The sequence below is a fragment of the Mustela erminea genome, chromosome 17 (genome assembly GCF_009829155.1).
Source record: "Mustela erminea isolate mMusErm1 chromosome 17, mMusErm1.Pri, whole genome shotgun sequence".
Taxonomy (NCBI): Eukaryota; Metazoa; Chordata; class Mammalia; order Carnivora; family Mustelidae; genus Mustela; species Mustela erminea.
This window is the reverse complement of record NC_045630.1, coordinates 50,375,004-50,391,223: the sequence shown is the minus strand read 5'-3', so window position 1 is coordinate 50,391,223 and position 16,220 is coordinate 50,375,004. Positions and strand designations below refer to the sequence as shown.

At 37.6% G+C, this 16,220-nt stretch overlaps 1 pseudogene; it reads left to right on the top strand.

Annotated features, from left to right (window-relative positions):
- Positions 1–3,629: 3,629 nt before the first annotated feature.
- On the top strand, positions 3,630–5,809 carry LOC116575937 (annotated as a pseudogene).
- The last annotated feature ends 10,411 nt before the right edge of the window (positions 5,810–16,220 follow it).

The following is a 16,220-nucleotide window of genomic DNA, read 5'->3' as shown; positions in this document are numbered from 1 at the left end:
TGAAGATGGATCTGATGGATCTCTTGTCTTTCACACCTTCAGCTGTGGGTTTGACTAAGCTACAAATTAGTAGCTGAAGTGTCCCCTAGTGAAAAATTAAATACTGAAAGTACACATCCATTGCTCCTTCTTAACCTTCTCTGTAGTAATTACCTGCCATATATTCCCACCCACTCGTATGCACGCACGCCCATAAACACATGCAGACGCACACAGCGCAGCTTGATTAATTGCCTAACTTAACTATTTTAAATATTTTAAAAGTCCAGTGATTTCTTCTTTAACTCTCTAAACAAGCTCTTCTCCACTTATCCACATTCACGGTCACCTTCTAACCCCCCATCTCTCCTTTTGTGTGGTGTCCTTAACTCCAAGCCCACAGACCCAGTTTTCGGTGGACCTTGGCAATCTGAATGTTCGCAGAGGCAGATCAAGTGCTTCACATCTTCAAACTCCTCCTCTTCCCAGAGTGGCTCCTCCTCCTGCACCCGTCTCCTGACAGGGCTCCCAGTTCCCTCTGTCTGAAACTTCAGAATTTTACATCATCTCCCCGCTCTCTTCACCCTCCTCATCCGATCCGTTTCTTCCAATCATTGCTTCCATTTCCACGGTGCCCCCTGTGTTCACTTCCTCAGTGTCCCCAGCCCCCTTTCCTAGTCTAGCCCTCATCCCCTCTTGCCTGGCCTCGCCAAATGTCCTACTATCCATCCTGTCAGGAGAACCGGCCTCTTCTCCATTCCCTTATCCCTCACAGAGTCACAGTTAACTTTCCCAAAATTAAGATCTGGCCCTTTCAGGTCTCCCCAAATTTGCGCATCTCCCAACATCCAAAAAATAAGAATCAAGTATCTGGTTTGGGTATTCAAGAGCTCTCTCTCTGTGGCCCCAACACAATTTTTCAGTTTTACCCCCAGGCCTCCTGCTTTTTCTTGGTCTCTCCTGTGAACTAATCATTATTCTGATTCCAATCACACACTTTCTGCGACGACTTCTTCTAGTTTGTCTGTGATCATCATTGATTGCTTCGGTCCTTAACTTCCATGTTGAGATCTTAGCTACTCTAAGATCCTCTAACTTGAAACTCTTCTCGGCTGCCTGAGCCAGAATGATTGCCTTCCTCTTCTTGTTTTCATTACACTTTGTTTGCATCTCTGCCACGGTACCTATTACTTATCACTTTAAATTAGATTAGGTTTTATTCAATCCAATAAACATTTATCGAGGGTCTTCCCTGTACCAGCCAGTACTAGGAAAAACAAAATGAGTCAGATAGCATCTCTCCTCAAAAATTCACAATCTAAACCTTCAACTAAGCAGGGAATTTTGTGTCATCAGAAAGATACAAACAAGGTGCTATGAAGGTTTCAATGAACTCAATCTTTGTCTCCCTCTCCCAGAAAAGGCAAGAACAATCTTTCTCCCTCCTCTTCTCTTTCTTCTTTTCTCCCTCTCTCTCACACAATAACACACAATATACACACAGATGATTGTGTGTGTCAGACAGTAAATACTTATTGAATGCAATTTTTTAAAGTAATTCAGTAGATTGATCAAAATAGAAGGACTGCATGTTATGGGCTGAATTGTGTCTTCTCAAAATTCATGTGTTGAATTCACGACCCCTAAAACCTCAGCATGTAACTGTATTTGGAGATAGGGCCCTTAAAGTGATGACTAAATTAAAATGAGACCGTTAGGGTGGGTCAGGAGCCAATCTAACATGTGCCCCTATGAGAGGAAATCTGGATATACAAAGAGACACCAGGGCTGTGTGCTCACAGAGGAAAGATGGGCATATCTACAAGCTGAGGAGAGAAGCCTCAGAAGAAACCAAGCTTGCTGACACCTTGTTCTTGGACTTCTAGCCATCAGATGTGTGAGAATCAAATTTCTTTTACATCAGCCAGCCAGTTTCTGGTATTTGGTTATGAAAGTCCAGAAAACTAATATGCTGTATAGCCAAAGAAGAGTGGGGGGAGGCCAACACAGAGAAAACTAACTAGAAAATAAGCACATAAGTGAAAAAATAAACTACATAATTTTTTGGTCTGTACATTATAAAAGCAAAAATAATAGTCTAATTGGGTGAGATTCACATAACCAAAGAGAATTATGACACCCTGTAAACTGAAACGTGACCTTAATTAAGGATTCTCAGTTGTTTTCCCACAATTTATTCCTTATTATTTATCTACCTTCTTAGAGGTATTTGTTGCTAATTGTGTTTGCTGGTTTGCTTGGTCCATCAAACAAAATGTGTATTATTTTTCCATGTATTAAAGAAAATGTGCAAGCAGGGAGTGTATACCCAAGTATATTTTTTCATCAAGGTATAATTAGCTTGACATTTCAATTAACCTGTGTGGTCACATTGCAGGTGAGCACATGTTTCTAGCAGGTTTTTTAAAACACTGGAAGCAGCTTGAATAATGTTCCTTTTTGCAGCTTTTTTGGGTCGTTAATAGTTTGGATCTCTATATCCAGCTTGATTAATCAAATCACTAAAATCCATACTCTTCAGTGTCTGGCATAGTGTTTTACTAATGCAGACCTGAATTTGGGCTTTCTTTGAGAGGACAGTCCCCAAAAATCTTTCTAAATGACTTTATACCAAAATGATCATGAAAAAAAATGTTTAATGCTCTGATCTTTTAAAAATATATATGTGTAGCATTCTTATTTCTTACCAAAAGTAAATACAGTGGACCCTTGACCAGCACAGGTTTGAACAGCATGGGTCCATTTATATGCACATCAATTTTAATAAATATGACACAGTACTGTGAATTTATTGTCCTTATGGGTTTCTTATTAATATTTTCTTTTCTTTAACTTAATTTATTGTAAGAATACAGTATATAATGCATATAAGATACAAAATATGTATCGACCATTTCTGTTATTAGTAAGGCTAGGTTGACAGTGGACTACTAGCAATGGCTACTGGGGAGTCAGAAGTTATACATGGATTTTTGACCGTGTGGCATCAGGGGAGTGGATATCTCTTACTTCTGTTTTGCTCAAGGGTCAACTGTAAATACAAATCCATTGCTTCCTGGCACAGCCTATGCTGTGATGAACACCATAGAAAGAACGTTGAGACACTTTCATTTATCTGTAGTGAACAAAATACAAACTCTTATGTAATGAATTAGTTGTAAGTGAAACTAAACATAACTTATCAATTAGTGATACAATTATAATGTAAGATTTCATTTGACCAACTGACTAGGCCTAAGCAATTATTGTCTAGGATTGTTAAAAATAATAACATACATCCACTCATATGAAGTTTGAAAGAAACCAGACTTCACTGGTACCATGTTCTCACTAGAACACCAGAATGGATGTTTGTAACAACTCTACTGTTGTCAAAAGTTCTCAGTTGATTTTGTATAATTCATTAGTTGAGGAAATACATTATTAAAGGAAAATAAATAAAATTTCTAGACCACTAAATGGACATTTTCTGTTCATTCACTCCCTTGATTATAATAGTTATATAAAATCAACTGACGTGATTGGTCACATCAATGTGACCAGTTGATTTGGTCACAAATCAATCTATTGTAAACATTAAAATAGTGCAAATAAAATTGTGTGAATGGTTAAAGCAGTCTGTTCAAATGATGATCCTTGTGGTGAAGAGACCAACTGACCGTGAGAACATTTATGAGACACTAATTTCTCCATTTCTAAATGAAGCTGGTCAGGGCTACTCCAAGGATCTATCTATGGGTTGTTCTTTGTACGAAAGGACAAAGCCAATGGGGCGAGTGGGGACTGAGAGCCAGCCTGAGCCAACTGCCGGAGTCATGTACCTATAGGACTGCAAAAGCCCAGTGGAGGCGCCTTGGACTAACTCACACAATGGGGCCCTTTATGCCCTCGTAGTCCCGAGCCTGTCACTTTCATCAACTCAACGATGCTAAAGTTTCCACATAGTCTTAAATCCTTTCTAATAAATATCTAAATAGAACATGACTCATGAACCAATTAAACCTTTCACACATGATTTGAACTTAAAATAATTGTGGAACTTAAACAATTGCAACTAGTTTTAAAATTGTGTGTGAATTTTTTCCACAAAAGATACTATATTCTAAATATTTTTGAAACTTCAAAGGGCCACCATTTAATTCAGTACACTAACAGAAGAAAAAGGCAGTTTGTAACCTCTACCCTACATTTTTTTAACATTTTGCCACAAACTGATCTTCTCAACAATTGAAGCAAGTAACGTGATGGAGTATCAAATCACTGAACCCCACCTTCCTTCCATGTTCTCTCCAAGAAGCTAACCATGAGTGAAACTATTAGGACCATGGGAATAAACCACACACCCAGTTGAATATTAAGACAACAGAGAAGTAAGTCCTTGTAGAAAAAATCAGATAGAGATATTTCTTTTTAGTCATTCCTTATTTCAAAATTCTTCTTTAAAAGTTTCAAACAAGTTAATAATCTAAAAATGTTTGCAACTGCTTCTTGGATAGTCAGGTATTTTGTGAGGTGGGGGAAAGGTAGAGGTCGCCATTGAAACTGCTCCCTTCCACTTGTTCAAGAGGTATGTATTTTCTTTTTCTTTCTTTCTTTCTTTTTTTTTAATTAAAAAATTGGGGGGAAGGGAGGGAGGGAGAGAAGAGGCATGTATTTTCTGAGAATTTTTTATATGCTTCGATCAAGTAAAGATTAAGAGCATGTAAGGATTAAGATTAAGCATGTAAAGATTAAGTGAGCTTAACCCTTTAGCAACATCCTTATTCTGTTGGAAACTAAAATTCTTTTTATATATCAAAAATCTCACAAGACTAGCTGAATAACATTTTGTTTCTTTTTATTCATCTGCCCCACTGAGTTTTGCTGACAAGTTGAGTCTTCGAATTATTTTTCCTCAGAGGATGTCTTTTCGTAAGTGTTGCCTATTATCCTTTTAGTTCTTCAATTTGCTCTTATGCTTTCTAGTCAAGACACATTCATTTCACTAGCATTATCATTAACTCTTCAAGGAGCTTTAAATACTCTTGTATACTTCAGCCAGGGAGATGTGGTCATTGTGGGTACATGTGTATGTATTTTAATTTGTAAAGACCAGTGCCAGGAATAACGTGCAAATTGTGGACTACATGTCAGAGGGCTGAGAACTAAGTCAATCACATTATACTGATTAAGCATGAAACAAATCAAAAATAAAACAAATCCTGCTAGTGGGGAAATATTTTGAGTTTCTCTAAGGCACTCCAGCAATGGGCCACTTTTGCTCAGGCTTGATATCTCTTAGGTGGGAAAATGCAGCCCCCTGGCAAACTGGCTGTTAGGGCATCAGATAAATTTCAAGGATTGGATTAAACCTTTCTACCATCAACTGAGTGACTATGCGGATCGTGTGGTCATAATGGGCACAAGGCACATTGCATTTCCTGGAAATAAATGGGAACAGAAAGTATAGTCTACACATACTGGCTATCCAGGTGGATTTAAATGAGTAACAGCTGCTGAACTTCATGAGAAGGATCCAGTAGCAAATGCGAAACTAGCTATTTATGGCATACTGCTAAAAAACTTTCACAGAACTATGATGCAGAGATTGCATCTTTTCCCAGATGAGGACATACGAGGAGATATTTGTAAGTATTTAGTGGAAGAGCTTCCTCAACCAAGAAAATGACCCACATGTCTAGATAAGTACACATAGGAAGAAATAGAGGCTTTCCCAAGAGTATGGTCTCAACCTGAAGATTATTGACTCTAGGAGAATGAAAATTGCAGGAAAGAGCCATGTGGTGGCTAAAGCTTCTTTCTAATGAGTCTCTCCTAAGCTATGGGCAGAGAAGACACCTGCTGCATTTTACAAGGAACTTGTCAAGGACACTGAAAGCTTGTGGAGAAAGGTCAGGAGGCGATAGTCCTTCAATAGGAAATTGCAATAAAATACATTATTTTATAGGATTATTATGTAGTCTAATTTGAATGTTGTAAGTGATGATAAGAACAAAATTGCTACCTTGTTTAGAAAAAATCAGTCGTCTGAGATAAAAGCATTCATATACTTTTAGCCAAAAAAGTCTAATTCCTTCTTAATAAAAGCCACAATTCTAATAAATTCAAGTACATATTCATAAGAGGATCTTCCTTAAATAGTAATGATGCAATTGATACTTGCTTGAAGTTTACTATAACAATTAGCTTAATACGCTGTGCTTTAATTCATTGATAACGTCAGGTCCTTCTGAGATAGGTAAAACTATTTGCTAATAACTTGAAAAGTGTTTATAGTTAAATTAGAGGTTTCAAATGTCTTCTTATTTTTTTAGCTCTAATGTTAAATAACACCTTCCCAAAATTCTTTTTAGGTTTCTATGACTGCTGTAAATCTTATATAGATGATGGATAGAAAGATAGATAGATAGATGGATAGAAGGTAGATAGAGTTCTCCAGAAAAAAAACAATAGGCTGTGTATAAATAAACAGAGAAAGAGACCGTGATTTATCTTAAGGCTCACTTGATTGTAGACACTGGCACGTCCAAAGTCACATCAACACATGGAGATTCTGGGAAGATTACTATTAAAGCTTGAATCCAAAGATAGTCTACTGACAGAATTTCCTCTTCCTTAGACAACATCAGTCTTTTTTTCTTACAGTCTTCAGTTGTTTGGGTGAAGCCCGCCATTATGGAAGGTAATCTGCTTTACTCACAGTCTACTGATTTAAATATTTATCTTGTCTAAATGATACCTTCACAGGAACATCTACAGTGTTTGATCAAATATCTGAGTACCATGACCTAGTCAAGTTGATACAGAAAATTATCAAAGATCTATAGATGATTGCTAAAGCACAAGAGAGAGAGAGAGAGAGAGAGATGTCATCACAGATAGATAATGCTGATGATGATTTCCCTGCTTAGCTCTAGGGATTGCTTTTTTACCAAAGGTGTTTTATGTGCCTCCACCACCTCTCACTCTCCTCTGCTTTGATTTCCCATTTCTAACCTTCTGAGGGATGGATTAAAAAGAGAAGGGTAGTTCTGAGTGTAAAATGGAAGGATAATGCCTGTAAGTGACAGCTGGAGTGCTCATCTATAATTAAGAGATTTGTGCAAAATAAAAGAGTACATGTGGATTTTGTGTTACTGTTTTTGGTTATCCAGAAGTCCTTCTTATTTGACTTTACAGGTCTCTTTATTTTGGTGATTGAGTTTGTCAGTTATGCGAAAGGTAACAACATCAGTGAGACTTTTGTAAAAAGTTATTATTTACCCATTTTTAACATAGAAAACATATAGAAAATTTACTGTAATGATTTGACTTGTAACTATAACCACCATTTTATATTTCCATAAAATATAAAACTGATATCTTACATATTTCTGTTCACAGATATTATTCATGTTCACTGACCTCATTTGCTTTCTATTCTTTCTAGAACACGACTTTCCTTTTATTTCCTTCACTTACTAGTCAAAGTAATCTGAGATAAACAGAACAAATCAAACATCAAGACATAAAATTGGTTTTAATGCCTTACGATAGCCAGAAGAAAGAAGTTAAATAGTTTCATATCTTTTAAAAATCTAATAATAGTGCATTTTTCAGAAAAGCACATTTGATTTCTTGACGAGTCAGATTTATGCTGTTTTAAGAATTTAAAGGAACATTTGACCTAGAGTACATAATATCCCGTAACCACATCACAGCTCAACTTTCTTATACTTTTTATTAATCTTACATAAAATCTGATAATTCAAAAATAAGAAGAATTTTAATCAGTTAATTGAAGGCACTTATATTGATGAGAGATAGAAGCAGAAAAATGTTCACCTTCAGCCCTGAAGGCTGACCTATAGCCTGTGTAGTTCCAATAAGGATCAAACATGTGCTGGTTGCTGCATTCTCACAGGGTCACCTGGCTGCCTGCCCGTCTCACCAATAATTAATACAGAACTGAATGTTAAGCACCAGAGAAATCTTGTGAAAGTAGCTTCATGAGTAGAAATTCAAAGAAGACATTTATGATCTGATATTCCCTGAACATCCTCTCTTCCTTGAACATTGAGCATATAACCACCAGCTTTGTATGACAAAAGGATAGCTCTTTCTGCCTACAGGTTCTGTCCCTGTGCTACTTAAATAAACTAAGGTGCTCCCTACAACTTCTCAAGAATTCTTTCTTGGCCATTGTGCTCAGTGATCCCACATCAATATTAACATTTGTTATGATTTCCAATCAAATATTTAGGAGACAGTTAATATTTTTATTTATTCTCTTTATAAAACCAACTTCTTAAGTTTCTTTCAATTATCCAACGCTACATATCATAATCAAGATGGAAACCAGTCATCATCATTTCAGCTTCCTGGAATTCATTTTAGTTAATCTTTAAATACATTAAGCCAAAATGTTGAGACAGTTAATAGGTAAAGTAACATAACAATAAAAATGTTTACCTAAGGATGCCTGGGTGGCCCAGTTGGTTAAGCCACTGCCTTTGGCTCAGGTCACCATACCAGGGTCCTGGGATCGAGTCACACATCAGGCTCCTTGCTCGGCAGGGAACCTGCTTCTCTCTGCACCTCTGCCTGATGCTCTGCCTGCTTGTGGGCTCACTTGCCCTCTCTCTCTATGACAAACAAATAAATAAATAAATAATCCTTTAAAAAAATATTTAACTAAACACCATCACTAAATCCAAATCAATAACCAAAAAAAAAAAAAAATTCCAAATGGAGTTGCTTGTGATTAATATCTGGAACTATCACTCATAATTAATGTCTAGCTTATCTTCTCAGTTTTTATCACTCCTGTAAGGTCACAGGCAAAAAGTCAATGCAGACCTCCTCAATTCATCAATACCAAAAAGCTCTTTGTTATGGACCAAAAGTCATCTGTCTCATTTTTGGTATTTGTCCACCTTTAAATTGTCTCATTCATTATCCATTATAAATTGATCAAGTCCAATTTCAAAGTCTTCACTTACCTAAATATTCCATTGATTTTTTTTCCCTGCTATACATGTGACTTAAGAACATGTTTATTTAATACCAAATCTTTTTCTGTTTCTTGTGTTGGAAAGTACCAAGTAAGTAAATGGAAAATCATTAACAGTAGGAGAATGCTTGCCAAAACCAGTGAATGTGAATTACAATGGCACTCCAATTTAAAAATAGACTGAATTTTAATTATCCTTGAAGGCAAATGAAATAACAATGACATTTAAAATGATGTCTCAAATAAGGTATCTTTCTTCAGGATATAAGAAGTAACAGAACACTATCTGAAAATATTTCCCAGAGCCTAGCCAGGCAACTTTATAAACACTCAAAATCAGAGTTCCTGCCTTGGACATTACAAGGTCCAGAAGCAGAACTTGTCAGAATAGGATCTAGATCTGGCATACGACTCCTGTCACTCTCTCCACGTGGCTGACGGCCGAAATTTGGATCTCACCAATAGGTGTCGCAAAGGTCAGCTCTCAACAAAGCTGGATAAATACACCTTCTTTATAAGGTAGCTTCAAACAGAAGTGCTCCAGACAAAACAGACCTCGTGCCAAATGTGGTAAGGTCTTTGATTTAGTATCACAGACACTGCTGGGGTGCCTGGGTGACTCAGTCGTTTAAGCCTCCAACTCTTGATTTCAGGGTCATGAGATCTAGCCCCGTGTCAGGCTCCACACCAAGCACGGAGCCTACTTAAGTTTCACTCTCTCCCTCTCCCTGTGACCCTCCGCACTCACACTCTCTCTCTCTCAACACACACACTCACATGCACGTGCACACGCTACTCTCAGGTTTGAGTGTTTTGACTAGAATTGTGTACTTCCAGTGTCAGTTACTTCCCAGTCAGCACCAGCACTTCCCTTCAATCTCCAGACCCTCGGGCTGAACCTCATCCACTAGTCTCATCCACTCTGGTCAAGATGAATTCACTCTCAGGATCCTCAATGCTCTTTTCTACCAGCAAACTATAATGAAGTTTGCATATGTCAATTAAAAATGTGTAACACTTCTGAATTGCAGAAGGAAGGCATTGGTGTGAGTCCTTTCCTCAGAGGAAATGTCTGTACTTCTGTGTAAATTTATGGTGACAGGTAAATTCATTATGGAGGGTTTCTCCCAATGACCTGACACTAACTAAATGCCACAGTTTAACAGAAGTCAGAGAAGTGAAGTAAAATCCACCCCCTATATTCTGGGAAGATATCCTGGCACAACTAAAATGTCTCTTTTCTTTTTTTTTTTAAGATTTTATTTATTTGACAGAGAGAGAAAGAGCACACGCATGAGCCAGAGGAAGAAGGAGAAGCAGACTCCGCGCTGAGCAGGGAGCCCAATCTGGGCCTTGATCTAGGACCCTGTCCTCATGACCTGAGCTAAAAGCATATGCTTTACTGACTGAGCTACCCAGGTGCCCCTAAAATGTCTTTTTTCAAAGACAATGTATATAAAATGCTTGCACGTAACTATTTACTGAGGAAAGGTAGCTTCCGTGTTTAATGAAAGGTAGTTCTTGCTATTAGAAACATAATCACATAGTGTACAGATTCTGCTGGGCAGATTTTTAATCAGGTACAGAAATAACCACATGGGATAGCAACAAGTATGTATTTCCATTTCCCTGGCTGTCCACACACTCCTGTAACAATCAGACCTATCAGTACAACACAAACTTTTGTAATAGTCCAAATCAAGCTTCTTATCTTTCCCCATCTCAAAATTTTCCTTCTGCAAGTAAGTACCCATCATGTGTTGACTAACAATATGAAGTGATAACAGTGCATATTTTCACCAGTAATTAGAGTTATCCTGCCTCTATAAATTCTTGGAAAAGAAAAAAAAAAAAAAGACAAAGCTCAAAAAGGTAGAATAAATTGAAATCAAAGGCTTATCCCCTGGATAAATACCTCAGTTGTGTATATACCCTAATCCGTTCACTGACAAGTAAAATAGAAAACCATATATTCGCTTTTATCATAGAGTCTAGAGTTGGACTCTAACTCCTTCTCATTTGTCCAAAGAGACTAGAAGATGAGAGATGCTCAAAAATGGAGTGTACTTCATCAGTTCAAGTCAGCCTGATCCCAGCATTCCAAGTTCTGGTCCCTCCTGTAGGTATTTAGGAAAGCTGATGACAAGGACACATATTCAAAGTCTTGTTTCCCCAAACACATAATATTAAAAATAATTACATTTCTGCAACCCTTACTGTGTGCCAGAGACTGCTCTAAGCACAGAGTGAGAGACAGACAGAGAGGGAGAGACTCTACGTGCATGCGTGTTTGTGTGTGAATGAGTATGTGTCCTATAATCTTTACAAAAATCCTCTGAGAAAGATACTATAATTATTCTTATTTTACAGGATATTTTACAGGGAAAATTAAGGCCCAAGGGTATATACTGCTTGGAAGTGGCAGAGCTGGCATTTAAACTCAGGCCATCTGAGCTCTGGGGTCTGTGCTGTTAACTGCTACATTCTACTGACTACCAGAGGGAACATTTCCCCAACCCCGACACACATCGGTGGTCCCACCTCAAATCATTTCCCTGAAGTACCACCAAAGGAAGTGTGGTTGTGTCCTATTTTTTCATGTGACCCTATGGCCTCAGGATTTTTCAGCCTTACAGTGTATAGTTCGTACTGGCAGAGCTCCTGTGTCACTTTGAGAAGCTCAAAGATTGAACTGGTCACTTAATTAGGCCAAAGCACAAGTTCAACTTCCTGTTGCCTTGGAAAACACTGCACTGAGCACCAAGAACTTACAAAGGTAAAACAAGAAGGTCTTTGTACTCAGATACTGCTGTGGACTGAATTGTATCCTCACAAATTCATACGTTGAAGCCCTAATCCCTGATGTGATAATATTAGGAGATGGGACCTTTGAGAGTGATTAGGTTTAGATGAGGTCGTAAGTGTAGGGCCCTCATGATGGCATGAATGTCTTAGGAAAAGAGATACCCGACAGTCTCTCTCTCTCTCTCTCCCTCTTATGTGTGAGAACACAGTGAGAAAGTGGCCATCTGCAATCCAAGGACAGAACACTTACTAGAAACCAACAATGCTGGCACCTTGATCTTCAACTTCCAATTCTCTAGAACTATGAGAAAATAAATTTCTGATTTTTAAGCCACCCAGTCCATGATATTGCCTTATGGTAGCCCGAGCTAAGATACACACAGACAATGTTGCATAACAAAGACAGGACAGACCCTTAAATCTGTGCCTTCGTAGAAGAGATTCAGATAGGAACAAGAAACCGTACTTAGAGATTTAGAAACATTTAGAAATATTTATGTATTTTAATAGAGAAGGTAAATAGGGAAGAATGGATGTTTGTCATTATGGCAGATAATGACCATCTTTATTACTACTGAGACCCCTTACTGACTATTGAACATAGTATTTTCTCATTTATTCCTCAAAACAACTCCATGCCAAACTGAAATTTAGGCAGACTAGGTAATTTCCCCAGGCACATAGCAGTAACCTGAAGACAAAGACTAGACGCTAGCTCTGACTACAAAACTCTGGCCCTGCCCTGATCCATAGAGAAGGTCATGGGTAGGTCTGGATGTTTCTGGAAAAGCATCCAGAGCAGCTGAAATCTAAGAGAGAAGAAAGCCAGCAAACAATGCCTAGATTCAAGGCTTTCAAAAAGCACAGTAAGATGCCTCTTTTTCAGTCCAAGATAAAGGAAAATAGCAGCTTCTTCTTTGTAAAGCAATTCTCCCTTTTAAATCAATCTAGGATGATACAAGTATAACATCAACCAAAGTTGCATATGGAAAGGACTCTCATCCCAAAATGTTCTGAAAGGAACTTCAATCAAAGATAATCGTGTGCTTGCTACTGGATATTTACCCCAAAGATATAGATGTAGTGAAAAAAAGGGCTATCTGTACCCCAATGTGCATAGCAGCAATGGCTACTGTCCCCAATCTGTGGAAAGAACGAAGATGTCCTTCAACAGATGAATGGATAAAGAAGATGTGGTCCATATACACAATGGAGTATTATGCCTCCATGAGAAAGGATGAATACCCAACTTTTATATCAACATGGTTGGGACTGGAAGAGATTATACTGAGTGAAATAAGTCAAGCAGAGAGAGTCAGTTATCATATGATTTCACTGACTTGTGGAGCATAAGGAATAACATGGAGGACACTGGGAGATGGAGAAGAGAAGTGAGTTCGCGGAAATCATAGGGGAGATGAACCATGAGAGACTGTGGACTCTGAGAAACAAAGAGTTTTGGAGGTGGTGGGTGGGGGATGGGTGAGCCTGGTGGGGGGTATTAAGGAGGGCATGGATTGCATGGAGCACTGGGTATGGTCCATAAACAATGAGTTTTGAAACACTGAACAAAAATTAAATTAAATTAAAAAAAAAAAGATAATTGTGTGCTTGGTTATTCATTCTCAGGACACATTCCCTTTCAGGTAAGTGTGAAAACTAGTGACAATTTGGTCCTTAAAATTTAGTAACAGTGTATTTTACCAAGATTTGGAGTTTAAAATCTGAAGTACGCTATTCTCCTTTTACTCAGAAAACCTGTGTTCTTCGTTGAGGACTGAAAAGTTTGGAAGCTCCTATTGAGCCATTGTGGTGTATGGCTGTGCTTTTTTCTGAAGCTCCCTGCTCATTTGAGCATTTTGTTCTCAGAAACAGCCCAGTAGTTAAGAAAAATTGTCCCACCAATCAGTAAAGGCATTCTTTTCAACCATCTGGCAGGCTTTTAAAATGGATGGGTTTTTTTTTCACTTTTTTCCCCAGCCAAACGATTTCAACACAGTCTTCTACCAGATGTCTTCTGTTTCTGAACAAATGATGATAGGAAGCAATTTCTGTCTCTCCACAAAGGTATAAATAGTGAATAATCTTGGCTCCATTTAAAGTGTAATGCAACAAACTTGGTGCCCTAAACTGTAAGATACTAGACAATTTTCTCTCAATTTTCTCATGGGTATTTTCTACTCCCCACGGTTATTCTAAAAAACAAGGGAAACGATACATTCAGAGATAAACAGATAATAAATGTTGGCTCTATTTGTTTTGTTATAAGAATACAGTTTACCTTGGGAATTTTAAATAATTCATAAATATGAGTAGAATTCAATCCTATAATCACATATGCCATAAGACAATGTTCAGCTGATTAGCATTTAAAGATATGCATAATGCTTGTGGCCCTGCATGCTAACTAAGCAAACTTAAATTTATATTAATAAGTGTACTTTTTACATTTATACACAAATTACTTTTATGTGTCAAATGACTTATATCCCTCCTCTTTCCAAAAGAATTTAAAATAGATTACGAGAAAAGATATAACAGAGGAAAGCAGAAAATTTCCAGATGTCTAAAAAAAAAGATGCAAAATTTTTACTACAAGAAAACACATTGATGCCACTAAAATTCAAATTTAGTTTTGTATAACCTCATAATAAGGTCCAATAATGATACATAGAATAGTAAATTACGTGTCTGCCATTATGTCAATTGCCTAGAAAGAAAAATGTCAACCTTTCAAAGAACTTCCCGGGGTCGCCTGGGTGGCTCAATGGGTTAAAGCCTCTGCCTCTGCCTTTGGCTCAAGTCATGATCCCAAGGTCCTGGGATGGAGCCCTGCGTCGTGGGGCTCTCTGCTCAGCAGGGAGCCTGCTTCCTCCTCTCTCTCTGCCTGCCTCTCTGCCTACTTGTGATCTCTGTCTGTCAAATAAATAAATAAATAAAATCTTTAAAAAAAAAAAAAAAAAAAAAAAGAACTTCCCGGCACTAAATTCAAACCAAGAGTTTATAGTAACCTATAAAAGGTTATATAACCTATATAAGGGAAGAGAATTGGTGCATTATAAAAACAAAAAACAAAACAACAAAACAAAAAATCATATTCTTAGAGACCCTTTGAATAATCTTAAAAACATAAGCCAGAAACTATGTTTTTAAGTTTTTTTATATGTAATATTTATACAAGTATTACATAGTATGTTACTGCTTGGTTTGTTCAAGTAAAAAACAAAAACTCCTTATCTTCAGACACTTGTGCGCATATGTTATTTGGTAACATGAACTGTTGACTAGAAAGTGATCTCTGTCAGATAAGGAAAGAATTATCCACCTTCTAGAATCCTAGAATCCATTCCATTTATTATTCTTTCATTTAAGATAAACGTTTCCAACTATATTCCTCACTGCTCTTCTCCATCTCTGTTTTTGCACTAAATGTCTTGTCCATACACTTCTTGTTCTTTTGCTTCTATGCCTGGTCCCCTATCCCCCTGAAGGCGTTAAGGCCCTTCCCCAATATTCATTCCAGCAACACATCATCAAGCTCACCTAGACTTCAAGAGCAGCTCGCTGACCCCTTCTCCCAAAGCACTTGCCTTCTTCATTGTTCCGATTAATAGCTGCGCTCTCCTGGAGAAGTCACTAAAATTTAAATCCATCTCCCTCAGATTGGAGAATCTCTCACTTCCCCCCAGCCCCAAACTTTATGTGCAGTGCTTCTGAAAAATATCCTTCTTGGGGAACTCCCACTGCATTACTAAGTGTACTTATTAATGTTCCTCTTTGTGGGGCTGATAAACATCTCTCTTGTTTAATGCATAGCGTGGCTCATTTCCTAGGCCTGATGGTAAAGTGAAGGCCTATTGGTTGCTGGGTCAAACTCACTGGGTGAGCAGTTTACTCAAAGCATCACTATGATTCAGGTCCTTAACTACTGCTTCTTTTTTAACACCTTTATTGAGGTAGAATTGGTGTACAATAAACTGCATACATCTGAAGTGTAAAATTTACACTTAAGTGTGTTTATAAGTGCATTTTGACCCATTGATGCAACTGAGAAAACATCAAGCCAATCAAGATAATGAACATTTCTACCCACAACCCCTAAAAACTTCCTTGTTCCCCTTTGCAATCCTTCTATTCAAAAATTCTTTCTTCAATTAGGTTGCCATGTAATTGCCACGTAAATGCAGATTTTTTGTATGTAAATGATATTTAAACACCTCAGGCTTTACCTTGGTTATCTTAATCAAATTTCAGCAGGGTCCTTATCTTCCAGCTTTGATTAGGAATCATCTTATTCCCTAAAGTCCTGTTGTTTTTTGTTTTGTTTTGTTTTTTTTACTTTCTACACAATAAATCCTATCACTGACTCTACTCATTGTAGGGAGTAATTCTAACATAGCCTTACATTAAAAAACCTTAGTCT